Source organism: Ambystoma mexicanum, chromosome 2q (assembly GCF_040938575.1).
Source record: "Ambystoma mexicanum isolate Mex_15411 chromosome 2q, UKY_AmexF1_1, whole genome shotgun sequence".
NCBI classification, from domain to species: Eukaryota; Metazoa; Chordata; class Amphibia; order Caudata; family Ambystomatidae; genus Ambystoma; species Ambystoma mexicanum.
In genome coordinates this window covers 1,147,660,222-1,147,680,716 of record NC_090924.1, presented here as the reverse complement: position 1 = coordinate 1,147,680,716, position 20,495 = coordinate 1,147,660,222, and the positions used below count along the sequence as shown (strand labels likewise).

Genomic DNA, 20,495 nt, shown 5'->3' with positions numbered 1-20,495 from the left:
TCATTTAATTCCCCTTTTAGGTCATGGATACAGGTACCATGGTATCCTAATCTCTGTTCCTTCTGGCTCTGTGGGTGAATCCCCCTGTGCTTATGAGTGCCTTAGCTCCCTGTTGCCATACTTAGTTTGAATTCCTTCAGTTGAATCATCTGTATTGTCAGCTTCCAAGAATAAAATCATGGTCCCACACTTAGAGGCCGGAATGAGACATGAAGTGCAATACAGAAAACTGACTTTACAAATATTTGTTAATTATATAGCTTCACAGATGGCCTCAATAATATCCCACCTCCAAAAGATGGTTCAAGGATTTGCACTAAGAATATGTCAAAATAGTGATTTTCTTAGACTTTTGATTTATCTGTGTTTTTTTCCCAGCAGTCTTGATCTTGGCATCGTGTAAGTAAGGACGGTCCTCTCTGGCCGCCAGGACTTCCTAAAATGGGACATGGTGAACTGGCTGCCAAAGAGGTCAGGCCCCCAAGGAAAAAAAAACAGTAGTAGAAAAAACCTGCTCCATTGATGGAAGGCTTGATTGCAGCGGTAGGTCCGCTGGAGATCAGATGTAGTAAGTACTAGAAAAGGTCCACCCGGCTCAGCAGATTATCCACCGCCATAAAAGTATCAAGGCAAGAAGGGAAAGCAATACACAAACAGGCAAAACAAATGAGGCAGCAGGAGAAGGAACTGAGAGCAGCGGGGAAGGAAGCTCCATAGAACAGAGGAAGCAGGAAAGCAGCGTAAGGATGCGTAAGAAACAAACTAGCGTTTAACCAGGCAACAAAGTTGCAACGCGAGGAGCCTGCGTTGTTTGCCATATTTGTTCTTCCTTTCAGATAGCTCCTCCTCCCAGTGCCTATGATATGCCATGGAAGCGGCTGCCATTTTGATTTTGGCTGGCATGGTTTTCGGGATACTGCAGCTCGCTGCCATCTTGGGTTTGGCATTTATGTGTTTGCGCTGATATGGGTGGCGCCCGGCTACTTTCTAGTGATGAGGGAACATCAGGACGTAACAGTTTTCCTCTTTTAATGATGAGTGTCTGATGTTCCAATCTTTTTGGTTTCCCTAACTGGTGACTCGACCTCGACCTCTAGTGGGCTCAATTCACTCTTACCAGAAATCCCTAGAAAAGCCAAGACTAGAGATTGGTAGCCCCTACTGTATAATCCCTCTTAAACATGTGGTGTGGGCCCAAAGGCTGATCTTGGACTTTCTAGGGTTAGCCTATCCTCACTAAGGTGTATGTCTGTATGGGTTAAGACTGGGTTATGTGCCTTTAATGACACTCTCCTCCCTTTCACTCTCCTTTCACCCCTTCCCTCTCTTCTCCCTGATCGTATACCTCCTAATTCTACCTCCTGTTCTCTTCCTACTGTCTCCTTGTCTCTCTCCATCTTTCTGCTCTTCCTAGGTCTCTCTCGCCTTACTGCCACCTTTCTCCTCCTCTCCCTCTATCTTCTCATCTCTGTAAGGAAGGTATCAAACAGTGAGGACAGACACATGTGATCACAGTTCAAGGGTGTTTGTTGAACTTCAATGGGTTTGTTAGACAACTATCTAACCCTACATCTAAGGATGGGAGTAAGCTACGACCATCGAATAATAATAACGCAGTCCTAATGAAGTCTCTGTTAAAATAAAAGGGCCTATACTAATAAACCTATTGCCAATCCTTACTTCTACATACAAATGGTGTGGGACAACAATGTATGCAAAAAGAAAAGTGTTCAAGAAATGATATGTCAGAATAGTTGAGCAGTTCCCTTCCCATCATTTTGAGCATGGGATAAGGTGGCGCGGTTGAACTTCACACACACTCTGGCTTCTCTGCCGCGAGGATACAGTTCAAAGCATAAGTATCAGGGCCGTCAGCCCAAAGCCTCTCTCCTTCAAACAGTCTCTTGCTCCAGAAGGCCTGACGTAACAAACAAGCACCAAAGTTCATTCCTTATAATGATTTTCACATTCACAAGTCTCACAATTGGTCTGCCTCATTTGGGCTCGGAGCACAGATCTTGCTCCTTCGGGTTCGGACCCCTTTAGCACAATGTTCACAATTGGTCTCCCTCGTTCGGGCTCAGACCACAGATCTTGCTCCTTTGGGTTCGGACCTCTTTAGCACAATGTTCACAATTGGTCTCCCTCGTTTAGGCTCAGACAATGTAATCTCACTTTCTCTCTTTGTATCAAGAATCGAAGACTTTCGATTATGCAAAGGGTTTTGCTTAAACCGTTGCAGGAGCACTTCAATTAATTTAATTTCCCATTTCACTCTTTTACTTTCACTTCTGCCACTTCTTGGCTGATACCTTACAGATACCTTCGATTGAGCCCACTCGCGGTGCCAGACCACTATGTATGGTAAAGTATTGTATCTTTTCACTGTTAAGTTCAAACATCCATAAGCTTTTCTCGCGTCTTTCATCACACACGTTACCAATCTTCATTCTTGCGCTCTTTATACAATGTTGTCGGTTGAAACCTTGATTTCAACACAGACCGGCTGTGTTGATCTTTGTGGTGCTGCTTTGATCTTGGAACCAAGGACGGTACCACAGCAGCTGCTGCTCCTCCCCGACTCAGTCAACCGTGCAGGAGGGCCCCGGGTATCTCCAACACACAATGCAGGATTATACAGTCTGCTTTCCTGGCCTTATGCTTTTTACTCTGAAGGACTCTTGAAAGTAACAGTCTCTCGCCGGAAATGTCAAGGGTATCTCCCTCCTTGCGCACCCTTCTTGGTTTGCCATCTTTCTTCGCTCGTTCAGCTGCTATCTGGAAAATACTGTTCCTTTGTGTGCTTTGCCTCATTCCCAGTGTGCTCTTGTGCTCCACCTTTTATCCGTGTGGGGAAGTTTAATGGAAGTCAGGTGTGAGTGTTTACCAGTAATTGCCTGACCTTGCCTGACCATAGCAGTGGGGCATGTCAGGTACAGTGCTTCGGTGTGAGTCTGTTTTCTCCCAGAGCGGGCTGTCCATGTGAAACTGTTCTTGAAGGGAAAGGGGCGTAAAGTTCCCACATATCCTTCCGGGTAGGATGGGGTAAAGGTGTTACAGGGAGGTGGATACCGCGCCTCGCCATCAAGTGTCCCACTTCCACTCCCTGAAGACCCCTCACCCAGGTGATCATCCCGCACTGTCCACCCCCAGGGTCTGGATCCAAATGATATGTCTGTGCCCTGGCCACCTGAGAGAGAGACCCCCGGAGAATAGCGGGTGAGACTTCTTCTGGTTTCTCACATATCCCTCCAATCTTATCATGCACTTCTACTCCCTTTCTCTCTCTATCTCTCCTGCTCCACCAACTAGTCCAACCCCCTATCTCTGCGCTATCTTTCACCAACTAGTACCTCCTTTCTCCAACCTCCTCTAATATCTCTACTCTCAACTTCCCTCACACACTTACTCTCTTCCACTCCCCCTTCTCGCACTTACCCCGGTGCACACTCTCACAGTTACAGCCTCAGTCTCTCTCCTTAGCACCTATCTCTCTCACAGTCAACACAGTACCTGCCCTTGCTGCACTGCACAATAACCTCATCAGCAATGCGTTCCACCTTCCATCCTCCTCCTGCTCTTTTGGTCCACCTGCACACCTCCTTGCCTCACCCAAACACCTTTCACTCTGGCCCTCTACTACAGGCCTTTTATACCCATGACTTCCTGATTCTTCCCTTCCCTCCCCCCTTCATTGGCTCTGTGTCCCACCTGGCTCTACGGCCATTATACTTCCGTTCTTTCCCCTGAGGTTAGGTCACTGTTATGCACAGTTTGAAAAATCCTGTTTGCCACACAGCTTTCCCTGTCCTTAGGTTTGGGCAGTCTGTGTTTCTACTGGGCTTAAGTGGGTAACATTTTCATAATCTCCAACCACATATAGGGACTGATTCATGGAAGTGTTTTAGAATGGCGCGATCCCATAGGAAAACATTCCATGAATCAGGCCCATAGTATCATAGTTCTGAATAGTTTTGTAATTAAGTGTCACTTTAAAAAGAAACCTTTTCTTCACCTTTCTGTTAGTTGTTTTGAAAGCGTTTGTTTGAGAATTCTTTAGATCATAGGCCATGTACCAGAAGGTGTAGAAAAACGATTACTACGTTCCTCTAATGTATATTTTCTATGTGGATTTCAACTTGGGGCAGCAACTTGCTTCATTAATGCAATTTTTTCCATTACCTTATACCTGAGGTACTTTTGCATTTATAGAAAACCTCTACTAATTTTGACTAATGGTTTTTCAGTTAAAGGTCAATGTGAGCACAAGAGCGAACTGCTTACAGAAGGACAATACCTTGACCGCAGTTCATAATCCATTAATTTCAGAATATACTTTGCAGATCAAAATAACTTCTTTGCAGCAGTGTTAATGACAAATTCCTCTATTCTCTGTATTTTTTCTAATCAAATTAATGAATATGTGCTCCTTGCATAAACACACTTTGTCTAAACATCTTGGCTATAACAAACAAGATGTCAGACTCCATGATTTTGTTTAAGAGTGCGTTAGCCTTAATGTCAGGCTAAATAAAAACATTTTTCAACCTATTCGTTTAGATAGGCATGCAGTACAATTCTTTTTAGGCTTTCAACGCAAACTGTAGAAATCCTTGTTGGGGTTTCAGTATACACAAAAACGAATAACATATTGATGATCTGATTAACGTATGCAAATAATCCAATAATATTTAATAATGTAATGTATGTGCTCTTATCAATGTAGATGTTTTCCCCTTTATAATTTTTTTCATGGTAATACACTGGGATTCTAAATGCTAATGTCCTTAACTTGTGTCCTCACATATGAAATGATGAAACATGTTGACACGTTCTTTAATAATAATCCAACAACCTACACTACTGAATTGATGATCGCTTTTAGGCAGATATAGCGATGACGACTGAACTCCTAGAAGAAGCTATTCTTGGCATTGACCTTCAAAACCTTTATGACTGTTTCGAGGGGGCCAGGAAAAAGCTTTCTATGATCATGGGTAATCCCAAATTCCAGAGGGAATGTACAAGAAGAAGAAGAACATGGTTGGCAGGGATATATTACATGATGCCACAATATGGTGATGCACATTTAAGGGAAATTAACAAGATAGTACTTTAGGCAATCTCTGGTACCTGAATATACAACCTCAACTCCCAAGTCAGCAGGAAGATACACAACATGCAGGAGTAGGAAATCCTTCATAGAGAAAAAAAGGAGCTTCATCTGAAGGTGCGTTTGGCCATGTGGGGCGAACGATTTGGTTACAGGCTCGGGCACACGAAGAAGAGAAAGAGTGGATCTAAGGAGCACATAGTTTAAAAGCACTTGCTCTACTAAAACATGTAAAACAATCAAAGTGAAGATGGTTGCAAGATCCTTGCGGAGGTAATCAGAGAGGTGAAGAGGCTGAATATACAACTGGAGGGACATAGAGTAAATCTTGTAATCCAATAATACTCCAAAAACTTATCACACCTGAACCCAGTTAGAACAGGGTGATATTTGGAGGTGGAGATAGGGCCATATTTAAATGGAAAGGTTGAACATAAGGATGTGTTTGTTTGGGTAAGGAGTGTGTTTGGAGGTTGCTAGCGAAGGGGTCAGATATAGGGAGGGAGAGAGAGAGAGAGAGAGAGAGCGTGAGAGTGAGATGGAGGAAAGAAGCTGGCAATAGTTGAAGGGTGAAATGAGAGGAATATAAGAGAGTTGGAACATCATTTAACGAGAGGAGTGTAAACTGGGTGTAGAGGAGGGGAGGCGGGTCATCAGTTGGACAGAGGAGGAGGTTTGAAGGAGATAGGAGGAGAGGAGAAAAATTTGAGGAGATAAGGGTGAAAAGCGAGGAGGAGGAGCATCAAAAAGGGAAAGGAGGGTAAACGATGTGGCGAGGAGGAGGAAAACAAGTATGAAGTAAAAGTAAAGCGAAAGGAGTGAAGATGAGTAGAGCAGGAGGAATGTCAGCAAGAGGAAAGAGGAGCTTGACAAGAAAAGAGAGGCAGAGAAAAAGACCACCAGCGAGAGGAGATGGGTGGCAAGACTGGAGAGGAGGAAAGGATTTTGATCTGTAAAAGCTTTGAGGAGGAGATTACAGGAGGGCATGTGTCTTGCGAGAGAAGCCTGAAGAGACAGACGTCCATAAGGTGAGCCTTGAGCCTGTGAAGAGTCAGCCTGGGAGGAGGGGAGAAATAAGCATGTGGTGGTGTATCAAGGAGGTGAAGACCAAGCAGGAGAGGAATATGGAGAGAAAGGGGGGCTAAGAAAGGTTCCCTTATGTAAAAGCACATGTTGAGAAATCAAAAATGAGCATACAAATGGGTTGATGGGTAGTGGAGCCAAGACCCTGCGATGGGGACATAGTGAGACTCTAAAAAACATCCCGGTGCAACCAACTCTCCTACCCCTTGTTTGACTTTGCCTCTGGGAATCAGTGAAAGCCAGATTCAGCTGTGAATTCCAGTGTACCCCAATTGGTGACTGCCAGAGACCAAAGGAAGAGTTTTGTCACTAAAACACATGTGGAAAGTAGTCAGGAAAGCACGCTTATCAAGAAAGAAGTTATTGGACACTGGAACCTGAGGAGTCTGAGTGACACAGGAAGAGCACACAGAAGCCTTTTTACGAATGTTGAGTGGCTTTTTGTAGGGAACAAGGCCCGGGTTTGGTTAGATTGACAGGACACACATATTATGTACCCTACACAGACACATTTGGCCAGCCACTGATTAATTGACCGATCGTAAGTTTAAATATTGCCCTCCATTTATTATTTTTACCCTCAAATGTAATGATCCTGAATTAACACCTTTATAATTTTCAAGTTGGTTGTCGAACGTGTGATTAATCCCCCTTCAATGTGTGATTTGGCAAAGACCTGGGGGAAGGCTAATCAGAATTCACTGCTAGTGGCACCAGGGCAAGTGCAAGTAAGTCGCCACATTGTCTGAATGGGGAGTGAATCTTTTAAACCAGTCAAATTACATACAAAATAGGGACTCCAGGGAATGCTTGTATCTGGAAACACAAGTAAAGGTGGACTGTTTTGTGTGGTTGCATCTTCCCAAATATTTTGTTGACCTCACTCGTTCGTAAACATGTATGTGACTCTTGTTCTTCCTGTTGGCAACAGATATCACCTGACATGTTTTTATCACTGCAGGTATTTTACTGGATGCATGCGCTAGACCCCTGTGTGGCACCAACTCTACAACTACAACAGTATGTTAGTGTTGATCACTGAATCATTGGGAGCTGTTATCTTTCATAGCTCATGCACACTATGCAATATTACACATCAATTGGTGCAATGTATCTTGCTACCAGCTCATTGCTGATGTACACTAGCACATACTTTTATTTTTCACATTATAAAACTGGCATTTTATTTACAGACACTCAGGATTTTTACAAAAACAGGCAAAAAGAAAATCATGCGAAATGTCCACACATAGTTGAACAGGAATACAGGTTCACTTTGCATTGAGGAGGGATTGCAATCATTAGACAGATCACCTCACAACATAGGGTACGCATAAGGACTGTGCCAAGGATTTGCCTTCCACCTGCTGGTTTGCTCCCTGGAATCCTGGGCATCACTGCTTGGCGTTATATCAGCAGGATGTATGTATTTATTTTGGGGGAACCCTCGGAGTTAGCATTTGAGAATACATGCACTTTTAACCAGCAAGGAATTAATATTTAGCTTAAAGGTGCATTCCCTCTCCATGTTCCTAAGGGTACCCGAGGTCATGAACCTCTAGTCACCAATTCAATGGTTTCTTAACATTGTATTGCATACTGTTGAAAGCAACATTTCTACCACAATGGAAAAACAATTAGGAAAATAATTTGGTGTTCCATATGTCCTCCGTGTGATTCTTCCTTTAATGAAAGCCCCATACAAGGTTATAAATAATAGTACTAGTACAAGATGCCACAGAAACCAGCACTGAACTCGATTGAGGCCTCAATAAGGATTTGCCTTTTAACCTTAAAACAAAAACATATTCCATGAAAGTGTGCTGCCTTTTTTTAGGAGCGAAAAAACATGAGTGGCCATCATGAAAAGCCAAAGGCCATTCCTTTCCTGCTGCAAGGGGCCATAGACGGTGGAACACAAGATAAACAAGTGGTCAGCTTTGATTCTTAAAATGACAAACATCTACTCCATATAATGATAATTGAAAACATTCTTTAATGAAAAAGGACACAAGTAGGTCATTGGATGAGTGAGGGGATCACTCTGGCAACTGTTTGGCTCACGAGGCCTCGCGTGTAGAACTGTCCCAGGACATGGGTAGTGGTCCAGCTGCTGTGGTGTCAGCCCGTGTTTTGGCCTCATTATGCTTCTGCAAACCAGAGGACCAACTGCCAACAAGGGCATCAGAGTAAGCACTTGGATCCATGGGATCGAGTTCATCACTTTCCTCCCTTTGGAATAGGGTGCTGCATTCTCTCGCCGATGAACGCGCCTATTTCTTCCTCCGCCCCTCTCTCTTCCATCACTCCTCTCTCGTGTCACCTCAGTCTCTTGTATTATTCCACTCCCTTACTTCAATTAGCTCTCTTACATCGCTTCATTCTCTTACTTCACTCTGCTCTCTTACTTCAGTTTTCGCCACTTTCTCTTGGGCCTTCTCAATTTTTCCTCTGGTTCGGCAGTTTTGGATTATATTTCTGGTTTCGTTACAACTGGTATAACTGCATTGGGGTCATTGGGCAACAACCAGGGCACCAGGTCAGACTCCACATTCCAGTTATACAGAAGTCTGCAGAGGGGGTCCAGCACCTTGCACCAGTTCAGAGGCCGATTTTCCACTTGAATGGCTTCATAATTCACATGGTCCTTGTCAAAGTCCTCTGCAATGATTTCCTCTTCTGGCTCAGCATCCACATGCTTCAGAATCCCGGGCTTCTTCAGGCTCAGTCTCTCACTCATGCAGGCTGTAATGGCGACAAGCTCTCATTAGAGGAACGGCCCCAACAATCTTGTTGGGGCTGTTCAATCCATTAACAGCAGCCTATCGCATTGATTGCTCTGGGTGCAGATCACAACTGACAGTGACAATTTAGCAGCGTGTTCAATGGGGTGGGACTGAGCCCGATTTGCATGTGGTCTTTTCATGTCTGTAATGGCACAGCAGGCTGAAAAACATAGCCTGGAGGGATTTCGATAGCAATACAATAAGTAATGATTCATTCAAAATCTTCCAGCCACCATATTTGTCATGGCCAAAACATCGAAATCTGGAATCCAGGATGTGAAATATCCATGCTATAGGTTTGCAAGTCTGTTTGTGTGATGCATTGGACAATGTTATGCTAGTGCAGCCCTATACCAATTAGGTTCCTGTATGTGGTGAGTATATTTTGCCTCTTGGTGTCGATGTCACCTGTTGGGGATAGAGGTGGCCTATCAACTGTACATCAGTGTAAAAACGTGATGTATGTGTCAATTTCACATATCCTTATCTTACCTAGTAACATGTTGTCACCATATTTTCCAACCGCAAATTGACATGCAATATCTATGAGGCCTCTGTATCTTACAGGTTACACCCAATGATATGGGTTCCTGTTGGTACTCTTGATCAGAGGACGTTTGCTTAACATTTTGGCTAGATTGCTCTTTTGTACAGGAGTTGACTGGTATCAAAATGGAAGTTCTTGTCCGGTAAGCCACAGAGAGCTAAAACAGGATTATGATCCTTCTGAGTGATTTATAGCCCAGCGAATTAGCTATTTTAGATTTCATTTTTCTCAGTCGGTCACAGAGCTGTCCATACACCAGTATGGGGAAGACCCCCACCTTTAGTCTAAAGTGCCACCTTGGATTACATTTACCACCTGAAGAACTATCTTGACGTCATAACGAGTTTCTTTGATATCCCCACCATTTTCTAAAACATAAATCCTTCTAAACTGAATTCAGCTACTTATCTCTACCACTCTTCTTGAATCCCAATCCCTAATGCCATCTGCTGTGGCAGCATGGAATGAGGAGTCTGACCAAACGGTTTTATAGTGATTGCTATAAACTTTTATTTCGAGTGGATTGTGTCCTCCAACGTATTCCTCATCTTAGATGTATTCCATCCAGCTTTGCTGCTCTTCGGAAATTTTTTCGGCAGAGGGCGCTGTGCGTCGATGTCGTCGAGTCGATGGTCCCTCGAAGGCCTCTGTCGAGGGTGACGTCATCGGGTTTATAAGTAGTACGCGCGGTGCCCGTTGGCCTCAGTTCCGTTTTTCCGCAGTACGTTGCTTCGGACATTCGGCACGCCTCGAGTTCTGTCAAGAAATATAATATAACGAGAAGTAATTATGTCCTCGTCATCGACGCCAACCATGACCCCGAGATCGGGTTTTAAGAAATGCAAGTCGTGTGGCTCAAAAATGTCGATCACAGACCCGCACTGCAAGTGCTTGTGGTGTCACGGGAAAGGCCACGACATGGAGGCCTGTTCGAAGTGTCAGGCGATGATGGGGAAGGCCTTGCGAGAAAGGAGAGGAAAGCTACAGGTAGGTCGGAAGGATCGAAAGGCCTCTAGCGTCGAGTCGAGACCCCATGGGGAAAAATATCCTCGATGCGAAAGGCATCGATCTAGATCCAGAAGCGATTCTCATTGCTCGTCGTCTTCGTCGAAAAAGTCAAAAAAACGACGCCATAGGTCTCCCTCCTGCTCGTCGTCGGATGAGTCTCCGAAAATTGAATGCCCCACAAAACATTAGTCTACCGAAGAGTGGGAAGCATTCAGGGTCAAAATGATGGAGGTGTTTGAGAAGGCAAAGCCTCGGTCCGCGCTTTCTTCGGAAACTGGCCGGGAGCGTCATCGCTCCGACACTCGCGCGCTCTCGAGTCTGGGTGATCGTAAAAGGAAGGATAGGGAACCTTCCAGGACGCCGATCGATAAACGCTCGAGTCGAGTCGACCGATTGAGGTCACCGACGCCATCTGAGACCTATCACACCTCGAAGGGGAAACCGTCGAAGGCCGCCTCGACGCCCTCGAAGCAAACTATTATGTCATCGACGCCATCGACGCCTTTATCGACGTCGACGCCGAAACCCTCGGCGCCAAAGGCTCCAACCAAGCCAGGGCAGCCAGAAAAAGAGAAGGAAAAAGTTAAAAAACATGTAATTCCTTCAGAGCCTGGTACTACACATCTTCCTCCTCCTCTCCCAGAGAAGGTTTTCAAGCCTCTCCCTAGTAAGGAGTTTTTCAAATCCTTGACCTCAATTTTTGAGGAACAGGAGAGATCCGAGGAGGAAAATGTACCTTTTGGATTGGAGTATGGCACCTCAAATGTCCCAGAATGCTTGATCTCAGAGGAAAGCAGAATGAGGGATTTGGTGGAGTCCTTACACAATGCAAGTGGCATTGACACCTCTCCTGAGAATGACTTCGGTAGACCAGATCCAGGAGAGCATGCCAATCCATCTTACCGTCAGTTAATGACCAAGGTGGTAGATTACTTGGGATGGGCTAGACCACCAGCCCAATTGGTCCAGGACGATTTAACAGACATATTGGACCATGGTCCTACTGAAGACCCAGTACTACCTTTTCATGTAGCCTTACAAAACAGGGTGGCCAAGAATTGGGAAACTCTGGATTCTATTCCTCCGGTAAATAAATCCCTCGCATCAAAAACCGCTCAGCCAGTAGCGACCCCGGCTATCTGTCAAAACATCCAACTCCCGAGAGTTTGGTCATACAAGCAGCCACAGCTTCCAACAAACTTGCGTACCCATCTATCCCTCCAGACAGGGACGATAAGCGTGTGGATGGTTGGGCACGGAAGGTATTTTCAGCCGGGAGCATGGCATTAAAATGTGTCAACTCCACATGTGCCTTGGCAACATTTTCGTACACTCTTTGGGAGTGCATCGATATGGCGGCGGAGCACATACCAGAAGGGGAAGAAAGGGAAGGTTGGAAAGGAGGCCATGCAGGAATCCCTTCAATCTGGATTGGACACTGCGGATAGTGTAAGCAGGTCTATGGGCACTAGCAGAGTAATGCGCAGGTTTGCATGGTTACGGAAGTCAGGTTTTGCACTGGACATACAGAACCGCCTTCTGCAGATGCCTTTTGACGGGTCTCACCTTTTTGGCAACAAGGCTGACGAGAGCCTTGAGAGGTTGCAGACCTCAAAAGCAGCGGCAAAATCCTTAGGAGCTGCTATTAGGCAACCTCAGCCTTTTCATGCGCAAGGGCAATCATGGAGGGGACGATCCTATCGTTATTACACCTCATACGGAAAGACGAGAGGAATGGCCAGTCAAAGGGGCCGAAGAAAGGCCACTCGTGGTGGATGAGGAAAACGTACTAAGCCAGCTCCAGCTGCAGCCTCTTTGCCATCAGCAGCTGCAACATCCGCCACAAAACCACTTTGAGGACTTGCACCACAAAACACCTGTAGGAGGCAGGCTGTGGCAGCATCTGCAAGAATGGCGAGCCATTACTTCAGATGTTTGGGCTCTAGAAATAATAGCTCAAGGCTATTGCCTTCCTTCTCTAAAGCAACCTCAAAGCAATCCACCAGGGAGACACCCGTTGAAACTTTCAAACCCGATCCTACAGCAAGAAGTTCTAACCCTGCTGGAGAAAGGTGCTATAGAAGCAGTACCTGCAGCGGAGAGGAACAAGGGTTGGTACTCTCCGTATTTTTTGATCCCCAAAAAGGACGGAGGACTGAGACCCATCTTGGACTTAAGAAACTTGAACAAGTTCCTCAGGAAGGACAAGTTCAAGATGGTTACCCTTTCTCAGATCCTTCAGGCCCTACAACTCCAGGACTGGTTGGTGTCATTGGACCTCCAGGATGCTTATTTTCATGTGTCGATTCATCTCAAACACAGAAAATACCTGAGGTTCGTAGTTGGCGAATCACACTATCAGTTTCAAGTCCTGCCATTCGGGTTGACCTCCGCCCGAGGGTCTTCACCAAGTTAATGGTAGTAGTGGCAGCGCACCTCAGGAGAGGGGGGATTCATGTCTGGACGATTGGTTGATCAGAGTGCGCTCTGCCGAGCAAGCACTGGATCATCTGAAAGTCACCTGCCACTTCCTCCATAAACTGGGCTTCTCCCTCAATTTCAAGAAGTCACAGATGACACCTTCCCTACAGCTTCAGTACATAGGAGCTGTATTAGACACATCCTTGGGAAAGAGCTTGCCTCCCAAGTCCAGGGCTCAAGACATTCTTCAGATGGTTTCCAAATTCCAAAATGCCCAAAATCTCCACGCTTACGACTTTTTAAGGTTGCTCGGCCTCATGGCATCCTGCATCTTTCTGGTGCCAGAGGCACGCTTGAGAATGAGATCCCTTCAATGGGCCCTAAAGACTCAATGGTCCCAGTTCTCGGGTTAAATGACGGATCTTCTTCAGATTCCGAACAAGGATGTCTGGACGATTGGTTGATCAGAGTGCGCTCTGCCGAGCAAGCACTGGATCATCTGAAAGTCACCTGCCACTTCCTCCATAAACTGGGCTTCTCCCTCAATTTCAAGAAGTCACAGATGACACCTTCCCTACAGCTTCAGTACATAGGAGCTGTATTAGACACATCCTTGGGAAAGAGCTTGCCTCCCAAGTCCAGGGCTCAAGACATTCTTCAGATGGTTTCCAAATTCCAAAATGCCCAAAATCTCCACGCTTACGACTTTTTAAGGTTGCTCGGCCTCATGGCATCCTGCATCTTTCTGGTGCCAGAGGCACGCTTGAGAATGAGATCCCTTCAATGGGCCCTAAAGACTCAATGGTCCCAGTTCTCGGGTTAAATGACGGATCTTCTTCAGATTCCGAACAAGGTCAGACAAGACCTTCTATGGTGGACCTGTACAGAGAACATCCTAAGAGGAGAACCTTTTTGGCAACCATGGCCAGAGATCACAGTAGTGACGGACGCCTCACTCCTGGGGTGGGGAGCTCATGTCAACGATTTGATAATCAGCGGTCGTTGGTCTCCATCAGAGTCCAAACTACATATCAACCTTTTAGAGCTGAGGGCAATCAGACTAGCGCTGAAGGCCTTCCTGCCATCTGTCAGGGGAAAGAATGTCCTGATAATGACGGACAACACAGTAGCCATGCACTACCTAAACAAAAGAGGAGGCGTGAGGTCACTACCCCTGTGCAGAGAGGCAATGCAGCTCTGGTATTGGGTGATTCAGGAGGGAATCTCTTTAACAGCGATTCATCTAGCCAGGGAAGAGAATATGACGGCAGATTCTCTGAGCAGGCAGAGCACAGTATCCCGCGAATGGGAACTGGCTCAGGAAGTCATTCAAAAGATCTTCGCCCTTTGGGGAACGCCTCAAGTAGACCTGTTTGCAACAGGAGGTATTGCTCAAGGGAATTTCCCCCGAGAGGAGCCCTGGGGGACGCATTCGTGGTGGAGTGGAATTTCCCACTATTGTACGCGTTCCCTCCGATTCCCATCATTCCTCATGTCATCAGGAGGTTGTGAAGGTTTCGGAGCCGCATGATCCTAATTGCCCCGGATTGAGCCAGGAGGACGTGGTACCCGGACCTTCTAGACATGTCCATCTGTCCTCCAGTACGTCTTCCTCAGAGAGAAAACCTTCTCTCTCAAATGGAAGGTCCGGTTCTCCATCCAGAGGTCAAAACGCTCAACCTTCATGTTTGGTATCTGAAAGGCTGAGATACAAGGATTGGAACCTTCCAGATGACGTTATGGAGGTGTTGCTTTCGGCAAGAAGGCCAGCAACAAAGTCTCTATACCGTTGCCTTCAGAAAACGTTTTGCAACTGGTGCAGAGAAAAGTATGTCGATCCTTTTCTATGTTCTATCCCGGAAGTATTATCTTTCCTTCTGACCCTAGTACATAGAGGTCTGAATATTGGAACAATAAAAGGTTACCTTGTGGCGCTTTCCATTTTCAAGCGCTCATCGGAGGAATGCTCCTACTTCAAAATTCCTTTGATAATACAATTCTTAAAATGACTCACTAATGTGTTTCCTCCTCACCCATTTCAAGTACCGATCTGGGATCTAAACTTAGTCCTAAAATTCTTAATGTGTGCTCCTTTTGAGCCTATGCACACGTGTCCATTAAGATTACTAACGTGGAAAACAGCCTTCTTGGTTGCTCTAACATCAGCAAGAAGAGTGAGCGAATTGCAGGCACTGTCTTCTGGGCCACCCTATACTGTGTTCCATAAGGACAGAGTTGTGTTGAGGGTAAAACCTCAATTTTTACCGAAAGTAATATCTGATTTTCATTTAAGTCAGAAAATTGTCTTACCCGCATTCTATCCTCCACCCCATCCTTCGAAGGAGGAGGAAAGATTGCACAGGTTGGATCCGAAAAGAGCTTTAAGCTTTTACATCTCTAGACTTTCCAGGCTTAGAGTGGACAACCAGCTGTTTATAGGTTACACAGGAAGGAAACTGGGTCAATCGGTGACAAAACAGACAATTTCACGCTGGATCGTGCTTTGCATTTCATAATGCTGCAGACTAGCTCAAAAAGACCCTCCGGAAGGGTTAAGGGCTCATTCCACCAGAGGCATCGCCTCCACCACGGCCCTTCAAAGAGGTGTTCCAATAAAATCCATTTGCGAAGCAGCAATTTGGTCTTCGCTACACACCTTCTCAAAATTCTATAACCTGGATGCTTCCCAGTCTAGGGAGCTAATTTTTGGAAAAGCAGTGCTATACTCAGCAATAAGAGTATCGAAAAATCTACCCCCTCCTCCAGAGGAATTGTCCATACTGCTTTGGGAGTCTATCTAAGATGAGGAATATGTTGGAGGACACAATCCAATCGAAGAACAAGTTACTTACCAACTGGTAACGTTCTTTCAATTGGATGTTCCTCCAACGTATTCCTCATCGCCCTCCCAGCCTACCCCTCTGTAGATTTTCTGGGTTAGTGCCATCTCAAATCTCGCAAGGCTCATACCTGTCTGCTAGCACAATCTACACAGTACAAGATCAAAGTTAAAAAGGGGGAAAACAGAACTGAGGCCAACAGGCGCCGCGCGTACTACTTATACACCCGATGACGTTACCCTCGACGGAGGCCTTCGAGGGACCATCGACTCGACGACATCGACGCACGGCGCCCTCTGCCGAAAACATTTCCGAAGAGCAGCAAAGCTGGATGGAATACATCTAAGATGAGGAATATGTTGGAGGAACATCCAATCGAAAGAACTTTACCAGTTGGTAAGTAACTTGTTCTTCTTTAATGAACAAACCTATGTATTCATAACTAGGGCTGGTTTCCCTACCTCAAACAAACTAAAAACTCGGGCAGTCAGGAAGTCTGTGTAGTCCAAATCAGAAGTTCACAGTCTGTATCCAAAGTCCTATTCTATCCCTAGAACTTAAACACAAATTATAATATAAGAAAAAGAGTTATTTCTAAAACGCAGGAGAATGACTCCCTTCTCCTGGGTGTGTGTCTCTAAGGGTGCAGTGTTCTCAAGTTCAGGAAATGTTCCAAGGTTCACAAACAAAGGAGAGGTTTTCAAGTCCACCACAAAAAAACAAACAGAGTACCAGATGGGGCTAGGAGAATGACTCCCTTCTCCTAGCATGATACACAGTTCTTACAGGCTATCTGATCTTAAACTTCTTTAACAGATCTTGTAGTTCCCTTCAAGTGTTTCATGCACCCTCTACTTTCTCTGCCTCCTTTGATTTGCCCCACGGGGATGACAAAGAGGCTTTGTCATTTGCTCTTTGGTCTTTCAAAAACCTGTGTCTCTAGCACAGGCTCAGAACAAAGCATTCTCTTCCTGTTCTTTTTTTCGAAAAGATTTGTGTCCCATTGGTTTAAAAGGGGCACTGACTCTTGGAAGGATCTGGTGTTGACAAAAAAGAAGACACCATCCTGTGCACTGTCGTGTGTTCCGAGTTATCCTCTCACTCACTGACACGTCCCACTGGAGGTTGGCAGTTTCCGGGCTGTACACCAGGAGAATACTGTTTTAGCCAATGATGATCTCAAAGCCCCCTGGGTCCGGGAGTTAATCTTATCGAGGACGACTTCCAAAGGATCTGTGTATTCAATATTTGGAGGCAAATGTTTTAGCACCCGCACATGGCTCAAAGTAAGTCTCTTTTGTATATTGTGATGAATCCCGAGATGTCATCACTTCTCCCAGGGGGAGCCCCTTCCCATGAGGCCAGGGTATTGAGGCCACTGCCTGACAGTCCCCCCTGGGGGTGGTACTCAGCAGGAGGATCTCACTCTGGGGACAAGAGAGAACATGCCAGGAGAACTTGGTATGACATCCACCACCCAGCACCCTACACACCTCCATATCCCCTAGCCATTTTGCCAATACTCCCATATGCCTTTGTAAATCTGTGAGTCTCAGAGATACTGAGATGAGGAAGATTAGGGATGTCCAAAAGAGTGCATATCAGATAAGTACTGGGACAAGGAGGAGGTGCAGAGCCATGGAGAACACTCCATGGAACTCGACTGCACATTCTAGTTATTCAATGCAAGATCAGATAAGAAGCAAAAAAGGAATTGCTCAGCCATCCCAGGAGGAACCGAGGACCAGTAAGCTGCTTAGCACGGGAACTGGCTGCAGTCCAGGATGCCGAAGAGAAGCAGATGGGCTCCCCAGCAGGTCCGCCACTGAAGGACCTGCTGGGGAAGCAGTAGCCCGACTTCACAGGAGAGGTGGACTAAGCAGTCTGTAACAGGTACAAGTACTGCAAATGGCCATAAGCTACGGAGCACAAGAAGCCCGAAGAGACACAAACCCACGAAAAGGGAAACACACAGGCAGACCGAAGCCCAAGACAGAAGTCCCGGAAAGGTATGGAAGTGAACAGACTGGTGGATGGGGGTATCAGAGGGTCGGGGTTACTGCACAAACATATAAAAAGGAGAGATCTAGAACTCAGGGGCTGGGATGTGAACCCTGAGCTAGAGAGAAGTGGAAAGAGCCATAAGGTGAAGTGGTTCCCCAACAGGGGCATAGACCAGCCCCCCAATCTTAATGGCACATAAAAGAAGAGAACATGAGTCATCTCCCTCATGGCAGTACCCGGCAGGAGAGTAACCCAAGTCTGCAGAAGCAAAGATGCACCCAAAACAGAAGGAAACTACAAGCCATCTTCCTTGTGGCAGTACTTGGCAGGGTGGTGCACCAAGTGAGCCACAGGGGAGGACCCTATCATACATGAACTCTATTTTTGAGAAGCCTGAAATCAAAAGAGAAGCCAGGGTAAGGGAGTCATTCCTCTTGGTGTTGTTGAACTGTGTTACTAAAGAAAGGGAGAAGCCAGGGGAGGGGAGTAATTCCCCCTGGTGTTGTTGAGCTGTGCAACCAAGTGAAAAGATGCCTGGGGAAGGGAGCCATTCCCCCTGGATGTATTCAACTGTGAAGCTCAGATCCCAGGAAAAGGGAGTAATTCTCATGGGAACATGGTAAGGGAGTCATTCCCTCTGGCTGTGCTGAACTTCTAAATTAAGATACCAGGAGCAGGGAGTCATTCTCCTGGTAGCCAATATTATAAAGACTTGCTGAAGCATAGTGCAAGGACATAGGCAAGGAGTGTTTGAACTTTACCTTTTTTGTGCTGAGAACAGTTTTGAACTGCGGAAGGGAAACATTGCCCTAAGAAAAATCAAATCTGAAAGTGAACTTTTATTGCCAGTCCAGAAGAAGAGAGGCATTCTTGTGACCCAAGAACATTTACTTTATCTCTGGTTTAGGTTTAAGTGTAAGGGAGAGAAGTAGGGTTTTGACACAGGACGACAGTGGATTGATTTGTATGGACATTCTGACAACAACCTTAGGATTTTAGTTGAGGCAGGGAAGCCCCTCTTAGAAATAGGGAAAATTAGGTTCTCTCTTTATTTTCTCAAACAAATAAACGTTTATAGCAATCATTATGCCAACTGTGTGTCAGTGTCCTCCTTCTGCACCCTTACAATATGCTTTGACTTTCACTTACATATCCCGCGGCTCCCACCTGGATTTTCTCCTGTACGTTTAACCTGCTCTGGGCGGTGAACATTTCACCGGTTCTGCCTGCTGCTGTTCTGTGATGTTTTGTTTCTTCCTTCTTCTTTCATTGGGGTCTGCTTGGCTTTGCAGTCCTTGGCTACAGGCCGTTTGTGTGCTGGGGGCAGACCGGACTGCCAAGCCCTTCCAGGTAGCTTATTGCTTGCACTCCAGGCTGTTTCTCGTGTAATCGCCTATGCGGTTCCGCGGTAGGCTAGTGCTGGAGGTTTTGGTGTCATTCCCAGACCGCATGATTCACCCACCACAGGTCACGCCACCACCACACTGTTTCTTGGTTTCAATTATGTCGTCTCTCGGTCAACTATCAAGATACTCTCTGGGTGTTCCATGCTCAGTCTTTTCCACTTCACTCAACCTTTTCTTGATAGATTCACCTTCGTGTCACCCAGTCTCTCTCTCCTGGGCTGGTAAGGCGTTGGACCGGTTTCAACACTCTTCAGTCTCTCCCTCGCCCCCTGTTTTCCCCCTTCTTCTTCTACTACTACTACTGTAGATGTCACTGACTTGCAAGACGCTCTCTTCGCTTTCTACTTCTACTGCTGCTATTACTGACACCCTGTCAACATCCACAACACGTTTGTGTGTTCCGACGAATCACACTCTTCACATCGGTCTCCTTCTCTGGACCCTCTCATCCTCTCATTCGATTCTGAACAGACCAAAGTCCTTCTTTGCCGTTTGGTTTAAATAGTGGGGACTGTCCCAGCCTAATGTCAGTTTGATTGACAATAGCTGGTTGAGCACTCTTCCTACTCGATTGTAACATGCTCAACTTCTTCTTCATCCCTGTACTCATTAGAGCGAGATTATCTGACAGTTTACAACAACAAATGGCTTCAGACTGTATCATAGCTAGAGAGGGTTTGGATGTTATTACCCCATGGGGTCAGACGTTAAAGGGACCATGTCCCGGGCTGATGCCATTATCCTCAGGAGGGGAGTTCCTCCCCATGAGGTCCTCTCGCATTTTACAACCCATAGGGGGACTATTGGTTAGTGGCCTCACCTACCTAGCCTCATGTAAAGGGGCTCTCCTCTGGGGAGAAGTGACGCCAGCTGGAGGATTGCCACACTGCCCCCTAATGGTCTCACTAGTAAATCACATTCAGATTAATTCTTCACTGTTCCCTCAATTTCAAATGCAATATCAACAAAGCTACTACAATCCACCCTTTTCTAAAGGCATAGAAGGGATATCGGGCACATCAGGAAAGAGATCTCAGAGTATGGCACTCCTACATTTGTTACAGGAAGTGAAGCAGCACAATCAGGCATGTGCTGGAAGGTAGTGCAGGTGATCAGGAAAGGAAGGACATGCCAATAGAACACATGGTGTAATTGAATGCATAATTTTTAAATGAAAGAAGTGCCACTTTCTGTGCACAAATGAAGACATGTGAACAAAGTTAAAACCAGTATGGGCATGGCTCAGTCGGTTTGTTGCATGCAGCAAGACTTCAAATAATGCCTGTC

The 20,495-nt window shown here is 45.8% G+C and overlaps 1 protein-coding gene and 1 pseudogene across 3 annotated transcripts in view; both read right to left on the bottom strand.

Moving 5' to 3' along the window:
• COL28A1 (collagen type XXVIII alpha 1 chain) overlaps nucleotides 1–20,495 on the bottom strand; it is a 1,696,952-nt gene that overhangs the window by 400,402 nt on the left and 1,276,055 nt on the right. The window lies entirely within an intron of this gene.
• On the bottom strand, nucleotides 8,257–8,936 carry LOC138570343 (polyglutamine-binding protein 1 pseudogene; annotated as a pseudogene).